The sequence below is a fragment of the Solanum lycopersicum genome, chromosome 4, assembly GCF_036512215.1.
Source record: "Solanum lycopersicum chromosome 4, SLM_r2.1".
NCBI classification, from domain to species: domain Eukaryota; kingdom Viridiplantae; phylum Streptophyta; class Magnoliopsida; order Solanales; family Solanaceae; genus Solanum; species Solanum lycopersicum.
Genome location: NC_090803.1, coordinates 10,909,129 through 10,927,957, shown reverse-complemented (window position 1 = coordinate 10,927,957; position 18,829 = coordinate 10,909,129). Strand labels below are relative to the sequence as shown.

Sequence of the window (18,829 nt, the reverse complement as noted above, 5' to 3'; positions counted from 1 at the left end):
GCAACCCAAGATCACTCATTTCATAATCTTGCATTATATCTTGCTTGAGTTTTTGCATCATCTGTACATCATTTCCTGTAAAGAGTAGATCATCCACATATAGATAAACAATGATCATACTGCCATGTTCTTTTTCACATAAAAAGTTACTTCACTTTTACTTCTCTTGAAATTACTTTTTCACATGCTCTCGGAGCTTGCTTCAGTCTCTAATGAGCTTTTTGGACCTCTACACCTTCTCTTCTCCTCTTTGAATAAAATATTCTTGATATTGCGCAACATAAATCTCTTCATCAAGTTTTCCATTCAGAAATACAGATTTAACATCAAGTTGAAATATCTTCCATTTCTTTTGTGCAGCAACAACAATTGCGCTTCTAGTTGTCTCAATACGAGCAACTGGAGACAAAGCTTCATAAAAATAAATATCTGTCTTTTGCGTGAAGCCTCTAGCAACCAACCTTGTTTTGTACTTTGGAATATCTCCTTCCTGATTGAGTTTTATTTTGTAAATCCGCTTTAGACTTACAATTTGTCATTCTCTGGGTATAGCCACAAGCTGCCAAGTATTATTTTTTTCAATCATCCGAATTTCTTCTTCCGTGGCTTTCTTCCAAACATCATGCTTTATTGCTTCTTCATAATTTTCTGGCTCAACACCGGCAAAGTTACATCTTTCATAAATGTCACACAACATTTTTGTTCCTCTTGGAGGTAGTTCTTCATTATTTGAATCTCGGATTTCTCCCCCTTGAGAGACATCTTCATCTTTCTCATCCTCTTCTTTATTTGAAGATATGATAGAAGTATTCTCTCTCTTTTTATCCTCGCAATTCCTTATTTTTTTAATAAAAATCGACATCTCTAGTAACAAGAAGTTTGTTAGTTTTGTCATCGAGAATCCTATATACTTTTGTCACACCACTATAACCAAGAATGATACATTTTTTAATTTTTTTATTCTATTTTTTTATTTTCTCGCACGTACATGAATATAAATACACCCAAAAATTATAAAATGACTTACAGAATGTTTTATTCCACTCCATTCATAAATGTCACACAACATTTTTGTTCCTCTTGGAGGTAGTTCTTCATTATTTGAATCTCGGATTTCTCCCCCTTGAGAGACATCTTCATCTTTCTCATCCTCTTCTTTATTTGAAGATATGATAGAAGTATTCTCTCTCTTTTTATCCTCGCAATTCCTTATTTTTTTAATAAAAATCGACATCTCTAGTAACAAGAAGTTTGTTAGTTTTGTCATCGAGAATCCTATATACTTTTGTCACACCACTATAACCAAGAATGATACATTTTTTAATTTTTTTATTCTATTTTTTTATTTTCTCGCACGTACATGAATATAAATACACCCAAAAATTATAAAATGACTTACAGAATGTTTTATTCCACTCCATGTTTCTACTAGTGTCTTGTCCTTTAGTGCGTTTGTTGTACAACCGTTAAGAATTTGAACAACTGTATGCACTACTTCTGCCCAAAAATTATTTTGGTAGTCCTTTCTCATTCATCATAGTTCAGGCAATTTCAACAATTGTTCTAATTCTTCTTTCAGATACACCATTTTGTTGAGGAGTATATCCTGTTGTAACTTGTTTGTGAATGCCTTCATTTTTGCAATATTCTTCAAAATCTCGACTTGTGTGTTCACCTCGCGAATGGTTTTGATGCTGCAACATTTTTTCTTCTCAACCAGGGCTTTATATTTCATGAATGTAGAAAATGCTTCTGAATTTTCTTTCAAGAAATAAACTTAAGAAATAAAACAAAGTAATTCTTGAGAAATAATCAATAAAGATTAGAAAATACCTTTGACTTCAAAAAGATGGAGTGTTCATTAGTACGCAAATATCATTTGAAATTTGTTCCAAAGTACACTTGCTCTACAAGACACCCCTTTTGGAAAAGACTTCCTATGTTGGTTTCCCATTATACAACATTTACATGGATCCACCTAAGTATGTATTTCAGGAAGACCTTGCACAATGTCCTTTTGTGCCAAAGCCATAAATCATCTACAATTTCATTTTTAATGCATTGTAATAATATTGCAAAGAAAAGTTTCTTTTTATCATCTTTACTTCAACAATGACTTGATTTGACTTAATTTTATCATAAATACTGCAATAATTTACTCTAAACACTAGAGAATAACCATTTTCCATGGGTTGACTAACACTAAGCAAATTTTCTTTCGTGTCAGGAACATAAAGAACATCATGAATTTGTTAACTACCCTTTAATGTTAACGGAAATAGTACCTTTACCTTTCGCATCTACTAAGGCTTCATTCCTCATTCTCACTTTTGTATTGATGCTATTATTAATTGAGATAAAAGTCTTTTCATCTCTAGTCATGTTATGATTACTACAACAACTATCAACATACCATTCGTTGCTTTGTGTTGAAGCATCAGATTTATATGCAAAGGAAAGGTTTTCTTCCCTTTCTTCCTCAAGTTTTTCACAAAACTGTTCTTGCTCCCGTTTCTTGTGCAAAACATATTTTTCAACGTGGCCAAACTGTTAACAAAAGTTACATTTGGGCTTGCCTTTGTGCCGATATTTTTCTGCATTGTGATTAGTCTTTTGGCAAAGTTTACAAAAAAAAGACTAAAGTTTTTCTCACCTTTTTCTTCAACATTCTTGGAAGAACCATCATGATCCCGCTTCTTTTTTGTCTTGTAATTCTTCTTCTGTTGATTTTCAGAATTCTCTTTTTTTAGACTGGAAAGTCGTCTGTTTGGGTTGATCTTCACGAAAAAATATTCGCTTCTCGTGTGCACGAAATGATCCAACTAGATCTTTGATGGAAAGCTTAGAAAAATATTTCATCTCCTCATTGATAGCAACAGTGTACTCATACTTTTCTGTGACACTAATTAGAATCTTTTCCACTACTTATTGGTCCAAAATTGTATCAATATGATTTCTCATTTCATTAACAATATTCACGACTCTTGTGCAATATTCATCAATTATTTCAGATTCTGTCATCTATAAATTTTGAAACTCTCTTTTAAGAGTTTGAAGATGTATAGTGCGTACCTTTTCATCACCACACACCACAGTTTTCAGAGAATCTCAAGCTTCCTTTGCGGTTTCAGAAGTACCAACTTTTACAAAATATGCTCTTGGGATACAGATTTTTATTTTTTTCAAGGCTTTTACTCCTTGACAATACTTAGCTTCAAGATATTTCATCTCTTCTGCTGTATGATGACCATCGGTGTCTGGCTCTTTAAAGCCATTTTCAACAATAGTCCACAAACCTTCAGCTTTTAAATGTTTCTCATTTTTATCTTCTAGTATTAAAAATCAGTTCCATCAAAAAATTAAGTAAGAACAACTGAAGATTAAACACCTTTATTTGTTTAGGATGCGATATTTTTTTCTTCACCTAACCCCAGATTAAGAAGAAAAACTTGTTCTTGATACCAATTTGAAGGAAATATGGAAGGAAAATAGTATCTTTAGAGAATGCTCAAGTTTATTATATGCTACTTAAGGCTACTTGAGATGACTACACTCATCAACTACATCACTATTTATACTACTAAAAATAGAAAACAAAATGTCTTGCACAAATAACTAAATACATGTAGCATAATTTACTAGAAACATGTACTACGAAATTGTAAAGAGACTTCTTAAAAATCTTAGAGACAATTTTGAAGACTAAACATTTATGCATTAATTCCAACACAGGTAGCTTCTCTTTTTAACATTTTGATAACCCATGTTATGGTCTATTTGAATAGTGAGAAGATGTACTTGAAATGTTTCACCTGCTCTTCTTTTTAAAAATGTATGGTCGTGACCATGATGAGGGTATGAAGAACTTAGCATTTGTTCATCCAAACAAATAATTTTAGGTAGTTCCTTTTACTGGAATCTATAATGTCATGCAAATGTGATTCTTCCAAAAAATTGAGCAAAGATGATCAATTTTTTTTTGATTAAAATAGGACCTAATCAAATGATTCTTTGTTTTGAAGGATATTACGCTCTTATGTACTCGAAAATATCACACATTTTTTCCGAAGGAAGAGAATCAGTTAAACAATGTACTTTCTTATTTGTCATTGTTAAGGAGAATACATAACAAGAATGGTACTCTACTTTTCGGGAAAAAAATTGCTGGATAGATTTAAAAAACTCCACTTAAAATAAGAAAATGAAGGAACTGATTGCTTCCATATGTGAAAGGCATGGCATGAACATTCTTACGTATGTGTAATTTTTTGCGCATATAGTGGCTTCTTTAATTACTTGTAAATTATGTGTTGCTCTATATTTTAAGCTTTTTAAAAAAAATTACTGTCACTACTATTTCATTGTTTTTAATAGCTAATATTTTTTTTGTTACTTCTCCTTTCGCTGAAAGTTATAGATACATCTCATTAATTTCAAGTTTTCTCTAAAATTATATATAAGGTTCAGTTAAAGAGGCCGAATTTACTCTTAATTTTAAGTATTCATGTCTGATGTTTTTGACTCCGTCATTCCCTCTTTCATGTAAATAATGTAGAGAGGTAGAAGGCGTAAAAGTATAAAAAGAAATGGTTATAACAAGGCTGAGACTAATTCATTTGATATGATTTGGATCTTTTGGTTGGCATAAAATCAGTACTGATATCATTAATTCTATTTACTCAATTGGAATCTGATCAAGTAAAGTGAGTGATGATGTTTATAATTCAAAACATAAAACATGTTCTTTTACAAGCCCCAAATAAACATTCAATGAAGTCATGCATATAATTAAATGAGTGAAGGGATAAGCAATCAGCGGCTGAAGTTGGTTTGCTATTTTATGTTGTATGGTTTTTACACAGTGTCGTTAAATTGTACAAGAAATACTGATGTACCAGCTTTCTAGAGAAAGAAGTCGTAGTTGATCTAGCTGCCAAGTTCATGGAATTTTAAAGAACTATGTAGTAATAGTTTTTGGGAATCACAAGAAGACACTATCATTTTACTTGTACTACTTGTGCATAATTTTTTTTAAAGATTTGTATTTTGTTTTCCTAACATTTCACATATATGATTTCCACTATCCCAATCATTTAAGCTTATGCAACTTCAACTGTATGATTTTCATGTGGTATTCCCCCCTCCCCTCCCCCTGCCCTTTTAGGTACTTTGGTTGCGATCATTTGGTTTGTCACCAAATGACTATGCAAACCATATCATTACATGAAATATCCAGTGCCAAAACGGGCGATGCATATCTAGTCTACTACTACTAGACACTTAGGGGAACAAGTAAAGTATGACAAGGCAACAATTACACAGATCTTATTCCTATTTTATGGATAGAGAAACTATTTTTGATTAATCCTCAAACATAATAAAGAGTATAAGAAAAATAAATTGTATACCTGTATTAAGAAAATACACTTCAACACTTATAGGATTTATAATGAAGGAATAGTACATGCCTTGCTTCCATAGTACATAATAAAAGTTATAGTGTCATATATTTGAGTACTCTAAATAAACAAACTAAAGACATATATTTACTTTAATTGAGAATCAATTTTTTTCTTATGGAATAAGATGTTATGTTAATCAACCAAATCATTTCTTTTAACTCTTTTTTCTTCTGGTGTTTTTTAAAAAATAAGAATAAAGTTTGAATAGAGTCTACCTTGATTTTGTCTCTAAAACAAAAAACAGGGGTTATTGATAACTACATATGTAATATGAAGAGATGATATGGTTTTTTGTCATTAGATATACTAGGTAATCTATCCGGGCTTCGTGCAATAATAAATGGTATGGTTTCATAATTATATATTTAATATGAACAGATGATATGATTTTTTGTCTTTAGATATACTAGGTAATCTATCTGGGCTTCGTGCGATTAAAAATGATATCGTCAAGCTTATATACTTCATTCAACTTAGCATATCTATATCATGCATGCTTAGTACATTCAAGTATTGATGCATTTTCATAGTGTAGGTTTAGGCACTCAACATATATATCACACTTAAATATATTGATTCTCGATTCAACCTCAAAAACTTCAGCTGTGAGTCCTAATACATCGAGTTTAAGAGACATTCTTTCTTGCTTATTCTTTATTTATAGTTATAAATTTTTTTAGGTTAGCGTGGGGCAAGTCTCAACAACTCAATTCGATAGATACTTCTTAGACAAAGTAGTACATTCAACTCGAGTTGTTAAGTGTTGTTTCAGTCATTACTAAACTCTTATTATTATATCATATCTATTCATACTAGATAGATTCCCCAGTACAAATATCTAATTTTTTTTAGCTTCCACATAGTACATATTTTAGATAATCATTTTCAGTATGCTTTATATATGCAAGACTCAGAGTTAACTTGGAATGACTCATGATATTAGGAACCGTGTGACGTCAAGGGGGTAGACTCAAGGCGTGACATGGTCTTTCCCGTTGAGATGAGGGAGGGAAAAGGTACATGAGTTCATTAATCTTCAACAAGATAATATGTGTGTGAAGGAGTATGCTTTGAAGTTTATCCTATTGTCCAAATATGCTCAAACTATGGTTGCTGATTCAAGGGCAATCGAGAGTAAGTGTGTGTCAGGTGCTTCTCACTTGGTGGTCAAAGAAATCCTAATTTCCAACTTGTTAAGGAGATGTATGTATCCCGTTTGACAGTTCAGGTAAAAAGAATAGAAGAAGAGAAGCTTAAGGATAAAACAAGGGAGTCAAAGAGGGAAATAAGGGATATTTGTAATTTCTTGCATTCAAGATCTGGTGGAGGTAATCGTTACTAAGGTAATAGTTCTAATGAGCTAATGGAACACATGTTTCAAAGTGGTGGAAAAGGCCCTAGAATTGAGTGTCTAGCAAATTCAAATTTATGTTTTGGTTGTGGAATAACGTATCATAAGGTAAGGGATTGTCCTTAAATTGCTAAGAATGAGGGAGATAATCATTTATGGGCTCCACCTTACCCTTCCTCAGGTTCAATGGTGGTTAGAAATAGAATAGGTCTTATGCACTAGGGATCAACAAGATCGTGAGGGTTCCCGGATCCAATGATTAGTAAGTTATGATATTTTACATAGTTGTTATGAAATACTTGATATTATGTATTTCATTGGCTATTGTAGGACTCCTAATGCAACTAAGACAAATCATTGGTTCATGTTTAAAAGCTGATTGTTACTCAAAGTAAAAACCTTTGTTTAAGGCAGTACATGCTTTCATTATTTGGTTCATTTATAAGAGAAGAAATTTTATTAGAAATTGTAATTGTATGTCTAAACATACTTTGATCCTAGGTGTTAATAGATGGATTTTATTTTTGTCTAAAGTTAGATATCTATGGTTGAATGAAATACCTAATACTTGGCCACTTATTGTTAAGAACTTCGAAAAGTATACTTATTTACTCTGATTGAGGTAGCAAAGAAAATCTTGGTCTTAGTGCATTGAAATTTTGTATTACGAATGATGAAGGTGTTTTTGTATATGTTGAATCATAGATAATAGGAGAAGTTTCAGCAATTGAAGCTGAAATAAGAGCAGTAAAAGAAGTTTCAAAATATTGTGTTCAAAAGGGTTGTTTACCATTAATTATAGAAATGGATTCATTGATTACAAAGAAAGTCATGGATGGGGTTTGGGAAGCAACATAAAGTTTTTAATGCACACTGGGAATGTGGAGGTGGTTCACACATTCAGAGAAGGGAATAAAGTAGCCAATTTTCTTGATTCATAAAGTTATTCAGTGTTGCAGACATAGATACACAGAGATATTAGCACATACATAAATTATCAGAACAAGCACAAGCCATCATTAAATTTGAAATTAATTAAATCCCACATTTGAGAATAAAAAAGATGCAAAATAAGGAATTTACCACATACGCACAAATCAAAAAGTTGATACGCAGGGCTATGACAGGAAGAGTTACATGAAATAATATAAAAAAAATTGAGACTACACTACAACAAGAAAGAAATAAAGTCACCAGCATAAGTATTGTGCATTTTAAATTTTTATATCAGATTAATATTAGGATGCTTACCTCTCTAGATCTGAAATCATCCATGGTGTTATTAAATACGACGGATCCAACCCGTGTAAGATCGATGCTTTACGGAGAATAATGCTCTAACATTGGTATGGACTTAAATAGAAGCACAACTGATTCCTTAAAAAAAGTAATTTCTGTGTGGTCGCATCCATCACGCAGCATGATCCCAGCTAATATGTTCACTCAGCTAATTATCGAGCCTTTTGACTTATAAGTGATTACACTTCCAAATTGGTTTATTGATTAAATTAGCTGGTCTATTGGAGTCGATGCTAGTGAAGGTAGACATTGGGGTGACATTCTATCGGAGAAGATGAAGCCTCATCTGATGTGATTTTGAGGACTGTCAGAAAAATCAATTATGAAAATTTTTTGAACCGTTTTCCAAATTGGTTACTTATTGCTTGTTTAATTTTCTTTAAATTATTTTTTGTTGTTTCATTCATGTTGGACACTTTTGGGTCTTTGATCATTTATTATCTCTTCGTTTTTATTTAAAACAATACATATGTTTGAATTAATAAAAAATCAAAAAGTAATGATATGATTATAAATTTTATTTACGTACGAAATAAATGGCTAGTAGATATAAATGTGGAGTTGTTTTAACATAAAACATACTCTGGGGTCAATATTTGAACTAATAGTGGGCATCAAATTTAGTGATCACGCCATAATCATGCCTCTTTATCCCTGGCAAGGAATATTGGGTCCTCTAGATGGGATGTATAGATCGGACTCCACATTTAGCTCACATGGTTTATATTGGTGAAAAGTAGTTCCCACAGTGAGACTCTTAATGCATTGACCGAGTTATCAGAATTTTCATTAGTATACAGTTCAACATGTTACCCTCATGATTAGTAACATGTTGAACTGTATACTAATGTAAATGCTGAAAACATGGTCAATGCACTAAGATTCTAATAGTGGGAGCTACTATTAATCGACATAGATCATGTGAGCTAAACGTGAAGTCCGATATATACAACCCCTCTAGAGGACCTAATATGCCTTGTAAGGGATATAGAGGCAGGACTATGGCGTGATCACTAAAACTGATGTCGAACAGAGGGAACTTATAAGCCTACTCGAGCGCATAATTCTAGGACTTTGAAGGTACGCTAATACTTAGTACAACTATTGACCCGCAACTTTATATTTTGTTTAAAACCCCCGACATATATATCTACTAACCATTTACTTCATATGTAGATAAAATTTATGATCATACCATTACATTTTATGAAAATTAATTCAAACATATGTCTTATTATTAAATAAAAACAAATGGATAATAAATGGCCCAAGACCCAAAAGTAGTCGGTAGGAAACAAGCAACTGTACAATAAAATAAAAAATTAAAGAAGCAGTAAGTAACTAATTTGGAAAATGGTTCCCAAAATTGGTGTGTCTGTGAGGCTTCATCTTCTCTGATTGAATGTCTTCCTAATGTCTGCATTTACTAAAATCAACTCCAATAGACTAGCTAAAATAATTAATGCACCCAATATCAGAGTGTAATCACTTATACGTCAAAAGGCTCGACTGACGCTATGATTCAACACCCAAGAAGTTTTCTAAAACTTGATGAGTTAACATCTAGCTGGGTTCAAGCTGCACGATGGGTGCGACCACACACAAATCACTCTTGATACGAAATATATTGGACTTCCATTTTAGTTCGAACCAATATTAGAGCATTATTCTCCGTATTTTATCTATATTACAAGGGATTAGATCCGTCGAAGCTAATACCACCATATATGATTTTAGATCCGGAGAGTTAAGAATTCTAATATTTATCTCATATCAAAATTGAAAACACACAATAGTTTTGATGGTTACTTTTTTTTTTTCTTGTTGGAGTGTAGTATCATTGTCTTGATGTTATTCCCTTGTAATTGTTTTTGTCATACCCTTGCGTATAAACTTGTAATATCTGCATCTGTTGTAAATACCCTATTTACTATCTTTTTATTCTCGAATTAGAGATTTGATTCTTTTCCAATTGAATGTCGAATTTGTGCTTTTTGTGGTAACTATTGTATGTTGAAGTATCTCTGTGTATCTATGCCTGCAAAATGAATATCAATCCCCTTCTTTTAATGCATGAAACACCTTCACATTCCTATCGTGCATTGAAAACGTTATGTTCCTCACATCCATAAAAAAAATCCAAGGAACCTCCATCAAAGTTTTTCTTTGTAATCAATGAAAGTTTTCCTATTTTCTCTGTTTTAGCATATAATAAATCACCATAATCATTCCTAATAATAATGTCAATGCACTAAGACAAGGATTTTCTAATGGGCTGCACCTACCGTATAACATTTGATACTCCCCAAGGAATGGAGTTTCCAAGTCTTCGTCCTGCAGCAATTTTAAATGACCATATTCTTCCATATGTTTAATAATTAGTGGACAAGTAATAGTTATTTCATTCAACAACAAATATCTAACTTTGGACAAAAAGAACATCATTCTATTCACACATAAAACCAAAACATGTTCAGACACAGAACCACCATTTCTAATAACACTAATTCTCTTACAAATAAACAAAATAATAACACCAGGGACTGCATTAAACAAAGGTTTTAGCTTTGAGAAACAATCAACTTTCAACCATGAATCAATGACTTGTGGTAGTTGCATTACGGGTACTACAATTGCCAATGATACAACTAATATCCAGTATTGCATAACTACTAGCTAAAATATCATTACTTACTAATAAATTGTATACGGGGAAGTCTCATGATCTTGTCGAGCCCAAAGTGCATACGATCGGAAACCATACCTTTACCTTAGATCTTTACCTCATGTAACCCTTATGCTTTACCTTGTTCAATGTGTGTATAGTGTCCCATATCACCATCCCCACAAAGGAACCACATTTTCATAAATTAGCAATTAAGACTAACACAACACTTTATAATCCTATCAAAGCATATTCGTCCAATGTGTGGATAGAATCACATACTAATACCCTCACTTGTAGACACTCTCAAGTAACTATAGTTCACATCTCACATGATGGGAATAAGATTTTTAATTGACATAGACCATGGATCTAGATCATGGAATCCGGTATCATAAAGCCCCACACCTTAAGAGATGGCTTACTTGTCTAAGGTAAACCGTATTTAGCTTAAGTGGATCAACTAGCTAGACCTATGTGGGCACACAATTTATGGGATAACGGAGTGCTACTAAATACCCTGCCTCAACCCATGTATTCTCACCCATCCCAAGATATTTCTACTAGATACCCCACCTCAACTCATGGATGAGCATTCATGTCATTCAATATCCACTCGATGCTTAGCCTACATTCCCATAGAGTACTTTATTCTTTAGTTCAATATTAGAACAAGATATTGATACTAGATACCCCGCCTCAACTCACGGATGAGTATCCATCAACATACAACATTTATTCATTGGAACCATCAAAGAAGATACAGAAATTTCTACTAGACACTTCGCCTCTACTTACGGATGAGCATCCATCTCAAACCCCACTTTTCATTCATTCGGAAGGAATGTAGAAATATTTATTAGATACTCCGCCTCAATTTACGATGTGAATCCATCTCCAATTCCACATTCATTCATTTTTCATTTATAGGTCCATTTCATTCTAGGCATTACACATTAATAGGGATCTCACACACATATAATACAATAGATATATACATTAAGTAAACAGCTCCATCTTTCAAGTGGATAAACATCAAGTTCACAATTCAAAATCAACAAGTTACTTCTCATATCTTTTCTTCAAGGTCATAATCTCCAATTCCAATACAACAAAAATTCACCACAGTTAATCACGGCTAATGACATACTTGAAAAATCTAAAGCCATTTAAATAAGTTCTATTCACATGTTTTCATTATAAACCAACCCAATTCTTAAAAACATAAATTATAAATATAGACAAATCATAGGTTCTGAGAGTATTTGCATATGAAATCATAAATTTAGCAAAAATATAAACATTATATGCCATTAGGAACCTATTAAAATCATTCGGTGAAGGAATCAATCAGATTGAGTAAAACCCTAAATTTTTCATAAGCTTGAAGAGTTTGAAATTGACTCTGGGGTGAAACTTAACCCAAAGTGAAGGATCACCATACCTTGCTTAAGATTCCCCAAGAATTTTGAAGAATAAAGCACCTAGAATCCAAACCCTATCTCCATCTTCTTCTTTTTCTTTGAGTTAGAGAGAAATATATATAGAGAAAGAATTTTTGTGTTTTGATTTGGGAGTTTGAAAATAATGAGTTAAAGGAATTATTCAATACCTAATAATAGATATATATATATATATATATATATAAATTTTAAAATTAAACTCACATAATAAAACCTTAAAATGAAATTACTAAAAAAACCCAAAATGAGGCAGCTCCTTCAGGCACCACGACAAACTCCAAGGCTCGTGAAGAGGGACCACGACCCCTGGTCGGCTAGGAAGTGAGTCACATTGCCTTGCCAAGCCCTAAAATTCTAAGGCATCTTCACGTAAAACTTTACGGGCCGTGGTCAAGACCACTGAACGTGTAGTGGTCTGTGAAGTTTGGGGCAGTAGCTTGACAAAAGTGCCTTACCTCACATGCCACAAAGTGACCTTCACGACAATTTCTATGGTCTTTTGTGAACACAAGTGACCGTGAAGTGGTTTGTGGAGCCGTGGGATAATGTGTAGCAAAGGGTGGAAACTTTTCCCTTTGGCATAGGGTTTTCCTTCCTAGGCTTGCCACAAGCCCTAGCACCCTTAAACAATATACAAAAGGCCTTTTAACACAGAGTCTAAAGGTTCCTCTATGGTGAATCATGAAACTCCTTAGCTCGGGACAATATTACAGATAAGAAACCTCATTACAAACTCAACACAAGGTCGTTAGGCTGTAGTTTCACTTATTGATTTTATGGGTCGTTATAGTTAGACTCATATGTGAAAACCCAACAAAACTTATTAACTTATTCTATTCTTTATTATTCATTTTGAGATCATTTCAAGATATGTAGGGGATTGTTGAAATAATAAGATAATATCTCAAATAGAAACGTTATATAAATAAATTATTAATTATTATCTTAAACATTATCATTATTTTTATCATATCTTTAATGGTATGTTATTATACTGTTTAATGGCGTAACCATTTTTTGTCATTAATATATTATAATGCAAGACCTTTGATGGATAAATGATGATTAGTATTTTACCATATTTTATGTTGGGAGGTTATTGTTTGAACGTGGAATTGATTTGACTATATATGTATATACATATCTCCTATTCCTAAGGAAATATATAGATATGAAAATAAGGAAAGGAACATATTTTCCTCCTACGTCAATATTTATTTTAGTTCTAGGTTTTCTTTAATTAAATCTTTAATTTGTTAGTTTCTGGAACCTGGTTTTATACTAGAAGAACTTGTTGAATCTTGGGGGATACACCTATACAGGGTTAAATATCCTTATGGAAAGTGTCTCTCAACATACCTCAATCTATGAGAAGTTCGTACAAAAATTCATGGTGAAGTGTATAGCTTAGTTAATTCAGTACAAGTGTTGGTGATGAAGGTATTTTCTATAAGACATTACAACAATTGTATTGTAAATTTTACGAAAAATACATTCACTACGAACGCTTGTACAGAATTCACCAATGTTTGTACTTCACCAATAACTCTTTTAGGAAATTCTCATAGTTCAAGGCGTGCCGCAAGAGAATGTCCTAAAGGATACTTCACCTGATATGGGTGTATCCCCCAGGATTCAACAAACTCTTCTAATATAAAATTAAGAACCATAAACTAACTAAGATTCTTCAATATAAAACCCAACAGATAAAAATAAAGGAGGAAGAATATGAGGTATACGAAAAATCACTTTCTCTCTTCTATTTCTATTCTCCGCAATAACTTATGAGAAATATACATCCATTAAAGAGAATATCCTAACGTTTCTATAAAAACAGTTACAAATATGAGAATGAATGTCATTAATACGTTTATTACAATTAATTTTGGACAATTGAAGACTATTAATTTTGGTCAAAACAAAACATTGCAACAACCATATTTTTGACTAACACTCAACATTCAATATATTTATATAAAAGAGAACCCTAGGCACACCTACATGGCGCCACCACAATCTAGAATTTCCTTTTAAATTTATTTATTTTCAAAAGTAGCCTTCTCATTTTTTTAAAAGATGTGACTTTTATATAAAAATGTAATTTTTATGAAGAGTTAGACTTTTATAAAAACTTACCAAAAAATAGTCATCCTCTTGCATGAAATGATGTGACTTTTATTAAAAATTGTGACTTTTATGAATAGTCTCGACTTTAATGAAGAGTTGTAACTTTAATGAAAAGTTGTGACTTTTATGAAAACTTGCGACTTTGATGAAGAGTTGTGACTTTTATGAAAAGTTGTGACTTTTATAAAAAGTTCTCACATTTATGAAAGTTGTTACCTTTCCAAATAGTCGTAACCTTTACAATTTTAAATACACAATAAATATTTGTTCAAACTACCATTTATTTGCAATAAATGGAGATGTTTCCTCTCATTTTAAACAACAAAAATTTTGAACCTATTTTGCTTTTTCTTGTTCATCATCACAATTATATATTTGTCTACCTTTCTCAAGTTGAGTGACTCATTCATACCATTGCGTATGTCGGAGGTCATAGTACATATTTTACCATCATAAATTTATGTTTATGTTACTAAGGTTAAATGATAAGATGCAATAACTTTTATTTTCCTTTACATTATTCATCTTTCTTTTAAGATAATATAGCGTTTTAATTTTAGTAACAAATCGATTTTAAGTATTATTAAATTCTCGTGCAAAGAGTGGGTAATTTTCTGTTGATTCATTAGATAAATTTCCACAAAGTTCATTCTCTATGTAAATTTACACAAACTTTTTACATTACTTATAGTTCAAAGTCTCATATGGTACCAAAAAAAAAATGAATGTACAATTAAAATCTATTTTTTATTTTTTTACTCGACAAAAAAAGTACTACCTGATCTATTTTTCTTTACAACTGTTATGCTGGGTGGAAGATCTTCCCCCTTCATCAAGTGAGTAGTTTTTATTTTTAGTAAGTAGCAATCCCTTTTTCATGAGCTGAATTTGGGGTTGAAGTGATTTTGTCTCCAAATAATTGTTGTTGCAATGAAAATGTATGCATTCCTTTTAAATTAATTTTCATGTTTATGACTCATCTAGAAATAAGTTTATTTTTTTCTATCCTTTACTTTCAATTAAAAATGGACCCTAGCAACTTACAACTTTTGCACAACAATACAATGGTATTTTGAAATCGAAAAGTAAACTAGAGTTCATTACATGATTTGCTATAGGTCTTATTATGTTTATGCAATTTTCATTGTCAATCTTTTTTTGTATTGCTACAAATTATTTAGCTTTTAGGTGTTTCTGCTACGCTCATTGTTGCATATGTGTAGGAGATAATAAGTTATTTTATTCCCTCTTTGGCAATGTGCTTTTTTGTAATTTTTCTTGCGAATCAAGTTGATAATAATCAATTTTAGCATGAGGGAATCTCAACTTTTAGAACAAATATTCGAGAATGTATGTCATATAATTGCCAAATGAGACGAGGAATATCGCATACATTTTTCATTTCCTTCTGCCATACAAGATACCTTCAATTTAAATGGTGTACAATGTAAAAAAGATAACCATCATGGATAAACTTAATAAGGATAATTACAAAGACTGCAAACATGCATATGTACTGAAAGAAGGATATTTGGAGTTTCTCAGTTTGCTTACTCTTGTATAAGTTTTGCTTTGTCTTAATTTTGACCGTTAATGCCTAGTTGAGTTGTGAAGGAAGATTGTTTTGGTTGACAAGTGATTTTCTAGGCCGTAGTTTGTGACTTTGAAGGACAAGGAAATAGTGGTTGACATTTAAGCTGACATATGCAAGGAATTTGAAGTAATGCACTTGAACCTTTAAATTTTAAGGAGTAATCACATTGCATGAAGCTTGACAATTTTACTATCCTCGAGTTAGGTATTGACCATTTACTATGCATTATTTTTTAAAATTGTAACACAGGTAAAATTATATATTTATTCCTTCTTGTCCAGTATTGAAACGATGAAGGGTAGTTGTAATTTATCTATTTTATTTCTCTTCTATAGTCTTTATAATAAATAAAGTTACAATGTTGGAATCACATTAATTTGTGAGGGCAAACTGTTTGAATAATAGGTGAATTCACATGTCCTGGGGTTTTTTTTTATATAAAACTAATTAATCATTGTTTAAAGGAAATTTATTTGAATGTTTTTTTCCTATTTATGTTTCAAGTTCAAATAAAGTCATAGTTATTCAATATATCTCTCTTCTCAAAACAGTTAAACCAAATAGACTAAGAATGTAACATATTGAGAAACTTTTGTAAATTAAAGATGTTTCATTAGGTAGAGTTGTCATAATCATTTTCACGTATGCAACCACACACAAATATTTGTGAAGTAATTTAAGGACATTATTTCCAAATTAACTCATATATAATATAGAGGAAGATAACGGAAATATTTGAGGCAACTAAAATATTTTTGTAAGTGAAATTAGAATGTTTTTGCAGTGTTTAAGTGTTCATTGAAATATTTCTAGCAAATGGTATTTTTGTTTATGATTGAAATTAAATAAGATAGACCGTGCTTTACAACATTTTAAAAGATTCATTTTCTACTTAATAAAAAAAATATGCACTACAAGAGTACCATTTTAATACTGGGAGTGTTTAATTAACATGAAGGGTATGAATTAATGCATTTAGATATAGTGACTTCAAATCAGAGTATTTATTAATTTAAAATTTAAAATAAATCTTATGTTTTTGTCAATATCTTATCTCGCAAAAAAATAAATAATGATGGAAATATTATAACATTCTAATCTTTTATTAAATAAAGGGCACAATCATAATGCAGATTGTATGCTTATAAAAAAGTCCATTTTCATGCATACAAATTAGTCAGACCCAACATAAATAAACATGTTTTTTTAAAAATAAGATTAAAAATCGCAATGATTTACAAGTTTTGAATGTATTGGTCAAAACCAAAACAAGTCAGAATGTCTTTCGACAATGCAAATTAGTACCATACACGATTTTGAAGGACTTTTTGTGACGTTAATTCAAATGGTCATACGTTATTTCATTAAAATCAAAAGAGATGTAAGTTAATAGAGGTAGTTTACTCTCGCACGAAACGCAGTTAGTTTACCTAGTATTTATAGAAAGAGAACATTAATCCCACCTATGTGGTGACACCAGAAACCATAATTCCCTTTTAAATTTATTTATTTCCGAAACTAGCGTTCTCTTTCCATGAAAAGTTGTGACTTTACCAAAGAGTTGTGACCTTTCTGATAAGGCACAATAAATATTTGTTTACACTACCCTATGTTATTTATAAATAGCGGAACTTTTGCTAGTATAATTTGTAGGGTTTTTTCGTGACAATAGGGTAGTAAAATTCAAAAACATGAATCGATAACTCTTGAAAGTTTTCATGGATTTTATCTTTAGAATAAGTCATAGTGATTCATCTAAGTATGATAAAAAAATTTCCTATTTTGGTGACCTTTTTTTAAATATGTGAAAGTGTCAGCAAGGATGATTGGAAATTGATCTTATCTTTTGTCGCTTTCCACAGGCCTCTGCATAAAAGCAAAGCACATTGATTTCAATTGCAATGTGGCATTACGACATTTGGACCTCTTGGTGTACAACTCATAACACTATTTAAATGGCTAATGGTTGAATGCATTACATTTGTTTCTTTATTAAACAAATCTTTTATTTCAGTCATTATTATTTTATGTGGTTTTTCAACTTCAATTACAGTAATTACGCTTCTTATAAAGTTTATTTTATTTCTCAAATTTTCTTCTACCTATTTCCTGAAGCTCAATTTTTCTTACTAAAATCATAGTGATTCATGTATTTATTGCAACATCTTTGTTTCTATTTTTTTGAATTTTTTTGGATTATCTTCAAAATTCCAGTAAGGAAGATTGAAAATTTATATTCTTTTTTGTCCCGTTTTACAGGGTTTCGTCATGTACTTTTGGGAAAATTGTTTGTGGGTTGTGCTATATTTGGTAGCACACAACAATAAATATTTGATAACTAATACGGAACCAATGATGAGGTTTGTTAAATGAACCAAAATGATTCCTCTCTTGCTTGCCACATTTAGTATATTATTTTGATTGTTTTTTCTTAGGTACAAATATTTTGTATGCTATTATACTATTTCTAGAATATTTGTATAGATACAATTTGTCCACATCTTTTAGTGCACGTTAACTAATTTGTCATACTTCTTCTCTTCTATTTTCAGCATAATAAGAGATCAAGTTTGCGTAAAACTAACAAGCGTCCAAATTACACTATGACAAAAATAATTTCTATCGGCAATAAATATGCATATTCACAAAGATTTCTACAACCTTTAACAACATTATTTAATTTGCCGTTGAATTCAATATTGTTATAGACTTTATGGACATTTAAAGAATGTACCGATTGCCTCTGATTATACATATTTAATGATAATTAAGCAATTAGTTATAATTAAAAATCATTTTTGTTGTAGTGATAACTCATTCTTTTGATAAAATTTTTAATTTTTGATAAAGAAGTAATAACTCTTTCAA

General features: G+C 31.3%; 1 pseudogene; it reads left to right on the top strand.

The window, feature by feature from the left end:
- Positions 1-6,511: 6,511 nt before the first annotated feature.
- The window catches only part of LOC138347950 (uncharacterized), a 43,588-nt pseudogene continuing 31,270 nt past the window's right edge, over positions 6,512-18,829 (top strand).